This window comes from Cetorhinus maximus, chromosome 9 (assembly GCF_964194155.1).
Source record: "Cetorhinus maximus chromosome 9, sCetMax3.hap1.1, whole genome shotgun sequence".
Taxonomy (NCBI): Eukaryota; Metazoa; Chordata; class Chondrichthyes; order Lamniformes; family Cetorhinidae; genus Cetorhinus; species Cetorhinus maximus.
The window spans coordinates 23,112,989-23,127,353 of record NC_135887.1 but is presented as its reverse complement, the minus strand read 5'-3'; the positions used below and the strand labels follow the sequence as shown (position 1 = coordinate 23,127,353).

Genomic DNA, 14,365 nt, shown 5'->3' with positions numbered 1-14,365 from the left:
CACTGTGTGCTCTCAGTGTGTAGTCTTGTGGTGTATCTTCACACTGTACTCTCACGTTGTGAGGTGTTTGCTCTCACTGTGTGCTCTCAGCCTGTGTTCTCACTGTGTGCCCTGTGTGCTCTCACTGTGGGCTCTCATTATGCATTCACAATGTGTGTTCTCACTGTTTGCTCTCAATGTGTGCTCTCACATTCGGCTCTCATTGTATATTCTCACTGTGTGCACTCCATGTGTGCTCACAACCTGTGCTCTCACTGTATGCTCTAAGTTTTTAGTCTCACTGTGTGCTCTCAGTGTGTTCTCCCACTGTGTGCCCTCCCTGTGTGCTCACACTTTGTGTTCTCACTCTGTTATCTCTCTATGCACTCTCACTTTGTGCTCTCACTGCTTGCACTCACTGTCTGCTCTCACTGCATGCCCCCACTACATGCTCACACTGTGTGCTCTCTCTGTGTGCCTTCACCCTGTGTTCTCACAGTGTGCTCTGCCTGTTTGCTACCACTGTGTGCTTTTGCTGTGTTCTCTCGCTTTGTGCTCACACCGTGTGCTAGCACGATGTGTGTTCTCACTGTCTGCTCTGTGTGTCCTCCCTGTCTGCTCTCACTGTGTGCTCTCGCTGTGAGTTCTCACTGTGTGCCCCCACTCTGTGCTCCATTGTGTTCTCCGTCTTTGTGCTCACACTGTACTCTTACTGTGTGCTGTCACTCTGTTTTAGACTGTGTGCTCTGTCTGTTTACTCTCATTGTGTGCTTTAACCGTGTGCTCTCACTGCGTACTCCTACTGTGTGCTCTAACTGTGTGCTCTCATTATGTGCTCTGTGTGCAATTACTGTGTGCACTGAATGTGTGCTCTCCCTGTGTGCTCCCACTGTGTGCTCTCACGGCATTCCCTTACTGTATGCTCTCACTGTGTGCTCCCACCCTGTGCTCTCACTGTGTGTGCTGCCTTTTTACTCTCACTGTGTGCTCTCACTGTGTGCTCTCACTATGTGCTCTCGCTGTGTGCACTCAATGTGCGCTCCAATTCTCTGCTCTTACTGTGTGCTATCAACAGTGTGCTCTGACATTGCGCTTTCACTGGTTTCTCTCACTGTATGCCCTCAATGTGAGCTGTTATTGTGTACTCACACTGTGTGTTCACACTGTGTATTCTCAATATGTGTTCTCACTGTGTGATCTGTGTGTCCTCCCTACCTGCACTCACTGTGTGCTCTCACTATGTGCTCTCACTGTGTGCCCTCACTCTGTGCTCTCACAATGTGCTCTGCCTGTTTACTCTCACTGCGTGCTCCCACTGTGTGCTCTTGCTGCATGCTCTCACTGTATGTTCTCGCTGTGTGCTCTCGCTGTGAGTTCTCACTGTGTGCCCCCACTCTGTGCTCCATTGTGTTCTCTGTCTTTGTACTCTTACTGTGTGCTGTCACTCTGTGTTCTGACTGTGTGCTCTGCCTGTTTACTCTCATTGTGTGCTCTAACTGTGTTCTCTCACTGCTTGCTCCTACTGTGTGCTCTCACTCTGTGCTCTCCCTTTGTGCTCGGTGTGCAATTACTGTGTGCACTGAATGTGTGCTCTCCTTGTGTGCTCTCACTGTTTGCTCTCAGTGTGTGCTTCCACAGTTGCTCTCACTCTGTGCTCTGCCTGTTTACTCTCACTGTGTGCTCTCTATGTGTCCTCTCACTGTGTGCTCTCTCTGTGTGCTCTCTCTTTGTGCTCTCTCTGTGTGCTCTCACTGGATGCTCTCACTGCGTGCTCTGTGTGCAATTAGTTTGTGTGCTCTCTGTGTGCTCTGTCTGTGTGCTCTCACTGGATGCTCTCACTGCGTGCTCTGTGTGCAATTAGTTTGTGTGCTCTCTGTGTGCTCTGTCTGTGTTCTCTCACTGCATGCTCTCACTGTGTGCCCTCACCGTGTGCTCCCACTGTGTGCTCTGACTTTATGCTCTCACTGTGTGCTCTCACTATGTGCTCTCACTGTGCGCTCTAACTCTCTCCTCTTACTATGAGCTGTCACTGTGTGCTCTCATTGTGTGCTCTCACTGTGTACTCTCTCTATATACTCTCACATCATGCCCTCACTGTGTGCTCTCACTGTGTGCTCTCACTGTGTGCTCTCACTGTGCTCTCACTGTGTGCTCTCACTGTGTGCTCTCACTGTGTGCTCTGCATGTTTACTCACACTTTGTGCTCTCTCTGTGTCCTCTCACTGTCTGCTCACTTTGCGTGCTCATGCTATGTGGTCTCAATGTGTACTCTCTCTATGTGCTCTCACTGTGTGCTTCCACTACATGCTCTCACAGTGTGCTCTCACGGCCTGCCCTCAATGTGTACTCTCACTTTGTGCTGTCCATGTGTGCCTGCACTGTGTGCTCTCCTGGTGCATTCTTACTGTGTGCTGTCATGGTGTCCTCTCACTCTGTGTGCTCTCACAGCATGCTCCCACTGTGTGCACACACTGTGTGCTCTCACTGCATGCTGTCAATGTGTGCTCTCACTGTGTGCTCTCACCTCATTCTTTCATTGTGTGCCCTCACTGCGTGCTCTCAATGTGTGCTCTCATTTTCTGCTCTCACTTCATGCTCTTCCTCTGTGCTCTTGCTGCATGCTCTCATTTTCTGCTCTCACTGTGTACTCTCACTGCATGCTCTCCCTGTGTCCTCTCGCCGTGTACTCTCACTAAGTGCGCTCTCATTGTGCACTCTAACTCTCTGCTCTTGTTGTGTGCTCTCACTGTGTGCTCTCAATGTGTGCACTCAGTGTGTGCTCTCCATTTATGCTAACACAGTGTGCTCTCACTCTGTGCTTGCACTGTGCACCCTCACTGTGTGCTCTCACTGTGTGCTCTGCCTGCTTAGTCTTACACTGTGTGTATACACTGTGTTTTCTCACTGCATGCTCTCACTGTGTGCCCTCACCGTGTGCTCTCACTGTGTGCTCTCACTGGGTGCCCGCACTGTGCTCACAATCTGCGCTCTCACTGTGTTCTCTCCCTGTGTACTCACACTGTGTTCTCACTGTTTACTCTCTCTATGTGCTCTCACTGTGCTCTCCCGCTGGGTGCCCTCCCTGTGTGCTCACACTTTGTATTCTCACTCTGTTTTCTCTCTATATGCTCTCATTTTGTGCTCTCACTGCATGCACTCACTGTCTGCTCTCACTGTACGCTTCCGCTGTGTGATCTCACTGTGTCTTCTCATTGTGTGAACTCAGCCTATGCTCTCAATGTGTGCTCACACTGTGTGCTCTCTCTGTGTGCCTTCATTCTGTGCTCTCAAAGTGTGCTCTGCCTGTTTGCTCTCACTGTGTGCTCTCACTGTGTTCTCTTGCTTTGTTCTCACACCGTGTGCTATCACTGTGTTTTCTCAATGTGTGTTCTCACTGTCTCCTCTGTGTGTCCTCCCTGTCTGCTCTCACTGTGTGCGGTCACTGTGAGATCTCACTGTGTGCCCCCACTCAGTGCTCTCATTGTGTTCTCTGTCTTTGTGCTCACACTGTACTCTTACTGTGTGCTGTCACTCTGTTTTATACTGTGTGCTCTGCCTATTTACTCTCATTGTGTGCTTTAACTGTGTGCTCTCACTGCGTGCTCTCACTATGTGCTCTGTGTGCAATTACTGTATGCACCAAATGTGTGCTCTCTCTGTGTGCTCCCACTGTTTGCTCTCACTGTATACTTCCACAGTTTGCTCTCACTCTGTGCTCTGCCTCTTTACTCTCATTGTGTTCTCTCTCTGTGCCCTCTCAGTGTCTGCTCAATCTGTGTGTTCATACTGTGTGTTCACACTGTTTGCTCTCCCTCTGTGCTCTGCATGTTTACTCTCACTGTGTGCTCACTCTGTGTGCTCTCTCTGTGCTCTCACTGCGTGCTCCCACTGTGTGCTCTTGCAGTGTGCTCCCACTGTGTGCTCTCACTGTGCTCACACTGTGTGCTCTTACTGTGTGCTTTCCCTGTGTGTTCACACTGTGTTCTCACTGTGTCCTCTCTCTATGTGCTCTCACTGCATGCTCTCACTACGTGCCCTGTGTGCAATTACTCTGTGCTCTCACTGTGTGCTCTCTCGGTGTGCTCTTACTGCATGCTCCCACTGTGTGTTCCGACTGTTTGCTCTCACTGTGCGCCCTGCATGTTTATTCACAATGTGTGCTCTCTCTATGTCCTCTCACTGTCTGCTCACTCTGTGTGCTCACACTATGTGTTCACAATGTGTACTCTCTCTATGTTTTCTCACTGTGAACTCTCACTGTGTGCTCTCACTGCGTGATCTCACTGTCTGTTCCCACTACATGCTCTCACTCTGTGCTCCCACGGTCTGCTTTCAATGTGTACACTCACTGTATGCATGCACTGTGTGCTCTCCCAGTGCACTCTTACTGGGTGCCCTCACAGTGTGCCCTCACGGCATGCTCTCACTGTGTGTGCACACTGTGTGCTCCCACTGCATGTTCTCACTGTGTGCCCTCACTGTGTGCTCTCACTGGGTGCCTGCACTGTGTGCTCACAATCTGTGCTCTCACTGTGTGCCCTCACCATGTGCTCTCACTGTGTGCTCTCACTGGGTGCCTGCACTGTATGCTCACAATCTGTGCTCTCACTGTGTGCCCTCACCATGTGCTCTCACTGTGTGTTCTCACTGGGCGCCCGCATTGTGTGCTCACAATCTGTGCTCTGACTTTGTGCTCTCATTGTGTGCTCCCACTGTGTGCTCTCACTGAGTGCTCTGACTGTGTGCTCTGCGTGTTTACTCTCACTGTGTTCTCTCCCTGTGTGCTCACACTTTGTGTTCTCACTGTTTACTCTCTCTATGTGCTCTCATTTTGTGCTCTCACTGCGTGCACTCACTGTCTGCTCTCACTGCATGCTCCCACTGCGTGCTCCCAGTGCATGCTCCCACTGTGTGCTCTCACTGTGTCTTCTCACTGTGTGAACTCAGCCTATGCTCTCACTGTGTGCTTACACTGTGTGCTCTCTCTGTGTGCCTTCACTCTGTGCTCTCAAAGTGTGCTCTGCCTGTTTGCTCTCACTGTGTGCTCTCACTGTGTTCTCTCGCTTTGTGCTCACACCGTGTGCTATCACTGTGTTTTCTCAATGTGTGTTCTCACTGTCTCCCCTGTGTGTCCTCCCTGTCTGCCCTCACTGTGTGCGGTCACTGTGAGAACTCACTGTGTGCCCCCACTCAGTGCTCTCATTGTGTCCTCTGTCTTTGTGCTCACACTGTACTCTTACTGTGTGCTGTCACTCTGTGTTTTATATTGCGTGCTCTGCCTATTTACTCTCATTGTGTGCTTTAACTGTGTGCTCTCACTGCGTGCTCCTACTGTGTGCTCTCACTGTGTGCTCTCCCTATGTGCTCTGTGTGCAATTACTTGTGCACTGAATGTGTGCTCTCTCTGTGTGCTCCCACTGTTTGCTCTTGATGTGTACTTCCACAGTTTGCTCTCACTCTGTGCTCTGCCTGTTTACTCTCATTGTGTTCTCTCTCTGTGTCCCCTCACAGTGAGCTCTCACTGTGTGCTCTCACTGTGTGCTCCCACTATTTTCTCTCTCTCTGTGCTCTGCATGTTTACTCTAACTGTGTGTTGGCTCTGTGTGCTCTCTCTGTGTGCTCTCACTGGTTACTCTCACTGCATGCTCTGTGTGCAATAAGTCTGTGCACTCACTGTGTGCACTCTCTGTGTGCTCTCACTGGGTGCTCTCACTGTGTCCTCTGCATGTTTACTCACACTGTGTGCTCTCTTTGTGTACTCTCACTGTCTGCTCACACTGCGTGATCTCAAAGTGTGCTCTCTCTATGTGCTCTCACTGTATGATCTCACTGTGCTCACACTGTGTGCTCTTACTGTGTGCTTTCCCTGTGTGTTCACACTGTGTTCTCATTGTGCCCTCTCTCTATGTGCTCTCACTGCATGCTCTCACTATGCACCCTGTGTCCTCTCACTGTGTGCTCTCTCGGTGTGCTCTCACTGCATGCTCTCACTGTGTGTTCCGACTGTTTGCTCTCACTGTGCGCCCTGCATGTTTATTCACACTGTGTGCTCTGTCTGTGTCCTCTCACTGTCTGCTCGCTCTGTATGCCCACACTGTGTGTTCACCATGTGTACTCTCTCCATGTTTTCTCACTGTGAGCTCTCACTGTGTGCTCTCACTGCGTGATCTCACTGTCTGCTCCCACTACGTGCTCTCACTGTGTGCTTCCACTGTCTGCTCTCAATGTGTACACTCACTGTGTGCTGTCCCTGTGTGCATGCACTGTGTGCTCTCGCAGTACACCCTCACTGGGTGCCCTCACAATGCGCTCCCACGGCGTGCTCTCACTGTGTGTGCACACCGTATGCTCTCACTGCATGCTCTCACTGTGTGCTCTCACTGTATGCTTTCACTAGGTGCCTGCACTGTGTGCTCACAATCTGTGCTCTCACTTTGTGCTCTCACTGTGTGCTCTCACTGCATGCTCTCACTGTGTGCTCTCACTGTATGCTTTCAGTAGGTGCCTGCACTGTGTGCTCACAATCTGTGCTCTCACTTTGTGCTCTCACTGTGTGCTCTCACTGCATTCTCTCACTGTGTGCTCTCACTGTATGCTTTCACTAGGTGCCTGCACTGTGTGCTCACAATCTGTGCTCTCACTTTGTGCTCTCACTGTGTGCTCTCACTGAGTGCTCTGACTGTGTGCTCTGCATGATTACTCTCACTGTGTTCTCTCCCTGTGTGCTCACACTGTGTTCTCACTGTTTACTCTCTCCATGTATTCTCATCGTATTCTTCCACTGTGTGCCTCCCTGTGTGCTCACACTTTGTGTTCTCTCTATGTGCTCTCATTTTGTGCTCTCACTGCATGCACTCACTGTCTGCTCTCACTGCATGCTCCCACTGTGTGCTCCCACTGTGTGCTCCCACTGTGTGCTCTCACTGTGTCTTCTCACTGTGTGAACTCAGCCTGTGCTCTCTCTGTGTGCCTTCACTCTGTGCTCTCAAAGTGTGCTCTGCTTGTTTGCTCTCACTGTGTGCTCTCACTGTGTTCTCTCGCTTTGTGCTCACACCGTGTGCTATCACTGTGTTTTCTCAATGTGTGTTCTCACTGTCTCCTCTGTGTGTCCTCCCTGTCTGCCCTCACTGTGTGCGGTCACTGTGAGATCTCACTGTGTGTCCCCACTCCGTGCTCTCATTGTGTTCTCTGTCTTTGTGCTCACACTGTACTCTTACTGTGTGCTGTCACTCTGTGTTTTATACTGCGTGCTCTGCCTATTTACTCTCATTGTGTGCTTTAACTGTGTGCTCTCACTGCGTGCTCCTACTGTGTGCTCTCACTGTGTGCTCTCATTATGTGCTCTGTGTGCAATTACTTGTGCACCAAATGTGTGCTCTCTCTGTGTGCTCCCACTGTTTGCTCTCACTCTGTGCTCTGCCTGTTTACTCTCACTGTGTTCTCTCTCTGTGCCCTCTCACAGCCTGCTCACTCTGTGTGCTCACACCGTTTGCTCTCTCTCTGTGCTCTGCATGTTTACTCTCACTGCGTACTCTCACTGTGTGCTCTCACTGTGTGCTCTCACTATGTGCTCTGTGTGCATTTACTGTGTGCACCAAATGTGTGCTCTCTCTGTGTGCTCTCACTCTGTGCTCTGCCTGTTTACTCTCACTGTGTTCTCTCCCTGTGCCTTCTCACTGTCTGCTCACTCTGTGTGCTCACACTGTGTGCTTTCACTGTGTGCACTCACTCTGTACTCTCAATGTATAGTCTCACGGTGCATTTTCACACTGCGCTCTTACTTTGTGAGGTGTTTGCTCTCACTGTATGCTCTCAGCTTGTGTTCTCACTATGTGCCCTGTGTGCTCTCACTGTGTGCTCTCATTGTGTATTTGCAATGTGTGGTCTCATTTTCTGATCTCATTGTATGTTCTCACTGTGTGCTCTCAATGTGTGTGATGCCTGTTTACTCTCACTGTGTGCTCTCACTGTGCTCTCACTGTGTGAACTCCATCTATACTCTCATTGTGTGCTCTCACTGTGCTCTCACTGTGTGAACTCCGTCTATACTCTCACTGTGTGCTCTCCCTGTGTGCTTTCACTGTGTGCACTCACAGTGCATTTTCACACTGTGCTCTCACTTTGTCAGGTGTTTGCTCTCACTGTGTGCTCTCAGCTTGTGTTCTCACTGTGTGCCCTGTGTGCTTTCACTGTGTGCTCTCAATGTGTGCTCTCAATGTGTGCTCTCATTTTCTGCTCTCATTGTATGTTCTCACTGTGTGCTCTGACTGTGTGCACTCCCTGTGTGCTCACAATCTGTGCTCTCACTCTGTGCTCTCACTGCATTCTCTCACTGTGTGCTCCCATTTTATGCTCTCACTGCGTTCTCTCACTGTGTGCTCCCATTTTATGCTCTCACTGCGTTCTCTCACTGTGTGCTCTTACTGTGTGCTCTCACTGCATTCTCTCTGTGTGCTCTTACTGTGTGCTCTCACCTTGTGCTCACACTGTGTGCTCACACTCTGTGCTCTCACTCCTTGCCATCTTTCTGTGCGCTCACTGTGTGTTCCCACTGTGTGAACTCAGTCTGTGTTCTCACTGTGTGTTCACACTGTGTCTCTCTCTGTGTGCTCTCACTCTGTGCTCTCACTATGCGCCCTGCTTGTTTGCTCTCCCTTTGTGCTATCAGTGTGTGCTCTTTCTTTGTGCTTACACTGTGTGCCATCACTGTGTTTTCTCAACATGTGTTCTCACTGTGCTCTGTGTGTCCTCCCTGTCTGCTCTCTGTGTGCTCCCTCTGTGTGCCCTCACTCTGTGCTCCCACTCTGTTCTCTCGCTTTGTGCTTACACTGTGTGCTCTCACTGTGTGTTCACACTCTGTGCTCTCTTTGTGTACCCTCACTCTGTACTCTCAATGTGTGCTCTTCCTGTTTGCATTCACTGTGTGCTCTCACTGTGTTGTCTCGATTTGTGCTCACACTGTGTGCTATCACTGTGTTTTGTCAGTGTGTTCTCACTCTGCTCTATGTGTCCTCCCTGTCTGCTTTCATTGTGTGCTCTCACTAGGCACTCTGTTTGTTCTTACTGTGAGCTCTCACTGTGTGCTCTCTCTGTGTGCCCTCACTCTGTGTTCTCATTGTGTGCTCTGCCTGTTTGCTCTCACTGTGCACTCTCACTATGTTCTCTCGCTTTGTGCTTATGCTGTGTATTATCACTGTGTGCTCTCACTGTGTGTTCTCACTGTGTGCCCTGTGTGCTCTCACTCAGTCTGTGCTCTCACTGTTTGCTTACACTGTATGATTTCACTGTGCGCACTCACTGTGTGCTCTCAATGTGTAGTCACACAGTGTATTTTCACACTGCACTCTCCCGCTGTGAGGTGTTTGCTCTCACTGTGTGCTCCCACCTTGTGTTCTCACTGCGTGCTCCCACTGCGTGCTCTCACTGTGTGCTCTCACTGTGTGCACTCACTGTGTGCTCTCACTGCGTGCTCCCACTGCGTGCTCTCACTGCGTGCTCCCACTGCGTGCTCCCACTGCATGCTCTCACTGCATGCTCTCACTGCATGCTCCCACTGCGTGCTCCCACTGCGTGCTCTCACTGTGTGCTCCCACTGCGTGCTCCCACTGTGTGCTCCCACTGCGTGCTCCCACTGTGTGCTCTCACTGTGTGTTCACACTGTGTTCTCTCACTCCTTGTTCCCTTTGTGTGTGCTCACTGTGTGTTCTCACGGTCAGTCTGTGCTCTCACTGTGTGGTCACACTGTGTGCTCTCATTATGTATTCGCAATGTGGCTCTCAATTTCTGCTCTCATTGTATGTTCTCACTGTGTGGTCTCCCTGTGTGTGCTCCCTGTGTGCTCACAATCTGTACCCTCACTCTGTGCCCTCACTGTGTGCTATGCCTGTTTTATCTTACTGTGTGCTCTCACTGTGTTCTGACACTTTGTGCTCACGCTGTGTGCTATCACTGTGTTTTCTCAATGTGTTCTCATCGTGCCCTGTGTGTCCTCCCTGTCTGCTCTCACTTTGTGCTCTCACTATGCGCTGTGTGTGCTCTTACTGTGTGCTCTCACTGTGTCCTCTTGCTTTGTGCTCACACTGTGTGCTATCACTGTGTGCTCTCACTGTGTGCTCTCACTGTGTGTTCTCACTGTGTGCTCTCACTGTGTGTTCTCACTGTGTGTTCTCACTGTGTGTTCTCACTGTGTGCTCTCACTGTGTGTTCTCACTGTGTGCTCTCACTGTGTGTTCTCACTGTGTGCTCTCACTGTGTGCTGTCAGTGTGTGCTCTCATTTTCTGCTCTCATTGTATGTTCTCACTGTGTGGTCTCCCTGTGTGTGCTCCCTATGTGCTCACAATCTTTGCTCTCACTGTGGTCTCCCACTGTGTGCTCTCCCTGTGTGCTCACACTTTGTGTTCTCATCGTGTGTTCTCTCTATGTGCTCTCACTTTGTGCTCTCACTGTGTGCTCTCATCGTCTGCACTCAAGGTGTACTCTCACTGTGTGCTGTCCCTGTGTGCCTGCACTGTGTTCTCTCCCGGTGCACTCTCACTGGGTGCTCTCACTGTGTACTCTCTCTGTTTCCTCACACTGTGTGATCTCAATCTGTACTCTCTCTATGTGCTCTCACTGTGTGGTCTCACTGTATCTTCGCACTGTTTGCTCTCACAGTCTGCCCTCAATGCATATTTTTTAGCTGTCCCTGTGGTCCTGCACTGTGTTCTCTCCCGTTGCACTTCACTGTGTGCTCTCACTGTGTGCCCTCACTAGGTGCACTCAGTGTGTACTCTCACTGCCTGCTTCCACTATGTGCTCTCACTGTTTGCTCTCACAGTCTGCCCTCAATGCGTATTTTTTTTTGCTGTCCCTGTGTGCCTGCACTGTGTTCTCTCCTATTGCACTCTCACTGGGTGCTCTCAATGTGTGCTCTCACTATGTGCTCTCGGTGCGTGCTCTCCATTTATGCTAACACTATGTGCTCACACTCTGTGTTCTCACTCTGTGCTCTCTCGATGTGCTCTTACTGTGTGCTCTCACTTAGTGCTCTCACTGGGTGCGTCCAGTGTGTGCTCACACTGTATGCTCTCGTTGTGAGCTCTCAGTGCATGCTCTCCCTTTGTGTTCACACTGTGTGCTCTCACTGTGTACTCGCACTGTGTGCCCTCACTCTGTGCACTCACAGTGTTCTCTGCCTTTTTACTCTTACTGCATGCTCTCACTGTGTTCTCTCACTCTCTGCTTTCACTGTGTCTGCACATAGTGTGATCTCACTGCGTTCTCTCACTGTGTGCTCACACTGTGTGTCTTCAATGTGTGTTCTCACTGTGCGCTCTGTGTGTCCTCCTTGCCTGGTCTCACTGTGTGCTCTTACTGTGTGCCCTCGCTCTGTGCTCTCATTGTGTGCTCTCCCTGTTTACTCTAACTGCATGCTCACACTGTGCTCTCTCGCCTTATGCTCACACTGTGTGCTCTCCTAGTGTTCTAACACTGTGTGTTCTCACTGTGCACTTTCACTGTGTACTCTCACTGTGTTCTATCAGTTTGTGCTCTCTCTGCTTGCTCTCAATATGCACTGTGTGTGCTGTTACTGTGTGCTTTCACTGCGTGCTTTCACTCTGTGCTCTCACTGCATGCTCCCTCTACGTACTCCTAGTGTTTGTTTTCACTGCGTGCTCTCACTGTGTTCTTTCATTGTGTGGTCTCATTGTATGTTCTCACTGTGTGCTCTGTGTGCTCTCACTTTGTGCTATCACTGTGTATTTGCAATGTTTGCTCTCATTGTGTGCTCTCATTTTCTGCTCTCATTGTATGTTCTCACTGTGTGCTCTCACTGTGTGCTCTGACTGTGTATTTGCAGAAACAGGCTGACATGATCCACAAACAGGTCCTCCCCAAAATCCACAAACAGGACTGACCCCGTAGACCGATTGTGTCAGCTTGTTCTTGCCCCCACAGAACTCCTTTCTTCCTATCTTGACTCCATTCTCTCTCCCCTTGTCCAATTTCTTCCCAGCTACATCTGCGATTCCTCTGATGCCCTACATCATATCAACAATTTCCAGTTCCCTGGCCCTAACCGCTTCCTCTTCACCATGGACATCCAATCCCTCTACACCTCCATCCCCCACCGGATAGTCTGATGGCTCTCTGCTTCTTCCTTGGACAGAGGCTTGAACAATCCCCATCCACCACCAATCTCCTCCGTCTGGCTGAACTTGTTCTCTCACTGAACAATTTCCCCTTGAACTCGTCTCACGTCCTCCATGGAAAAGGTGTGGCTATGGGTAGCTGCATGGGCCCCAGTTATGCCTGTCTCTTTATGGGGTATGTGGAACATTCCTTGTTCCAGTCCTACTCAGGCCCCCTCCCACAGCTCTTCTTTCAGTACATCGATGGCTATTTCAGTGCCACTTCATACTCTCACCTGGACCTGGAAAAATTTTATCAATTTTGCTTCCAATTTCCACCCCTCCATCACTTTCACATGGTCCATCTCTGACACTTCCCTCCCCTTCCTTGGCCTCTCTGTCTCAATTTCTGGTGTTAGACTGTCCACCAATATTCATTACAAGCCCACCGACTCCCACAGCTACCTCGACTACAGTTCCTCACACCCTGCTTCCTGTAAGGACTCCATCCCATTCTCTCAGTTCCTTCGCCTCCGTCGCATCTGTTCTGATGATGCCACTTTCCAAAACAGTTCCTCTGACATGTCTTCCTTCTTCCTTAACCGAGGTTTCCCAACCACGGTGGTTGACAGGACCCTTAACCGTGTCCGGCCCATCTCCCACGCCTCTGCCCTCACACCTTCCTCTCCCTCCCAGAGCCATGATAGAGTCCCCCTTGCTCTCACTTTTTACCCCACCAATGCCTCCGCATTCAAAGGATCATCCTTCGCCATTTCCGTCAACTCCAGCATTATGCCACCACCAAACACATCTTCTCCTCAACAACCGCCCCCCCCCACCCCACCCCCAGTTGGCATTCCGTAGAGACCACTCCCTCCGGGACAGCCTGGTCCACTGCTCCATCACTCCCAACACCTCAACCCCCTCCCACGGTACCTTCCCATACAATTTCAGAAGGTGCATCACCTGCCCCTTTACTTCCCCTTCCTCATCATCCAAGGGCCCAAACACTCCTTTCAAGTGAAGCAGCATTTTACTTGCACTTCCTTCAATTTGGTCTATTGCATTCGCTGCTCCCAATGCGGTTTCCTCTACATTGGAGAGACCAAACGCAGACTGGGTGATCGCTTTGAGGAACACCTTTGGTCTGTCTGCAAGCATGACCCAGACTTCCCTGTCGTTTGCCATTTTAACACTCCACCCTGCTCTCATGCCCACATGCCCGTCCTTGGCCTGCTGCATTGTTCCAGTGAAGCTCAACGCAAACTGGAGGAACAGCACCTCATCTTCCGACTAGGCACTTTACAGCCTTCTGGACTTAACAGTGAGTTCAACAACTTCAGACCATAAACTCTCTCCTCCATCCCCACCCCCTTTTTGATCCGCCCCCTTTTTTCCATGTTCATTTTTAATTGTATTTATTTATTTATTTCCCCCCACATTTCCATTCTTATTTTTAAAATTTATTCCCAATTTTATTCACTGTTTAATCCCCAGCTTTTAGCCTTTTCGACCTTTATTCCCACCACCGTTCCCTCCCCCCACCCCACCCCCACTAGGGCATCTGTCATTTTCCAGAGTGCTTACCCTGGTCCTGCCATTATCACATTCTGCTTTCCACTCATAATGTCACCATTAGCACCTCCTTTAGCCATTACCACCACTATTAACAACCCTTGACCTTTTGTTTATGACATCTTTCGCAATCTCTCCTTTGCCTCCACCTATCGCTGGCCTTCTATCCAGCTTCACCTGTTCCACCCCCCCCTTAAACAGTATGTATTTCACCATATTTCTACTTCCCTTTAGCTCTAAATAAAAGTCAAAAGGACTGGAAACATTAACTCTGTCTTTCTCTCCACAGATGCTGTCAGACCGGCTGAGTTTTTCCAACATTTTTTGTTTTTGTTGCAAGGGACTTAGAACTTGTGAAGCTGGAGAAGGAGGTAATAGAAAGAGAGAGATAACGAGGATTCCCATTGAAAATGTTGGCAGTTAGATAAGAGATGTCAGTAGGTGAGGAAGGATTTATTTCTAGAGTAGAACCCAGCGGGGATATGTTTAAATTTGTAGAAGCTCTTCCCAGGTTTGAGGAAAAAGATATTCTTTATTTCATTTGAGAAGCTAGCTAAAGAGATGAAATGGCCACAGGAAAACTGGACATTATCATCAGTCTAAGTTGTTAGGCAGGGCACATGAGGTATTTGCTTAGCTTTCAGAAGAAATGTTGGTGAATTATGATGTGGTGAAAAAAGCTATTTTGAGTGCATTTGGG

The 14,365-nt window shown here is 49.9% G+C and overlaps 1 protein-coding gene across 1 annotated transcript in view; it reads left to right on the top strand.

The window, feature by feature from the left end:
• Positions 1 to 14,365, top strand: part of LOC144684447 (pinopsin-like) — a 75,304-nt gene that overhangs the window by 36,082 nt on the left and 24,857 nt on the right. The gene's annotated exons all lie outside the window — the stretch shown is intronic.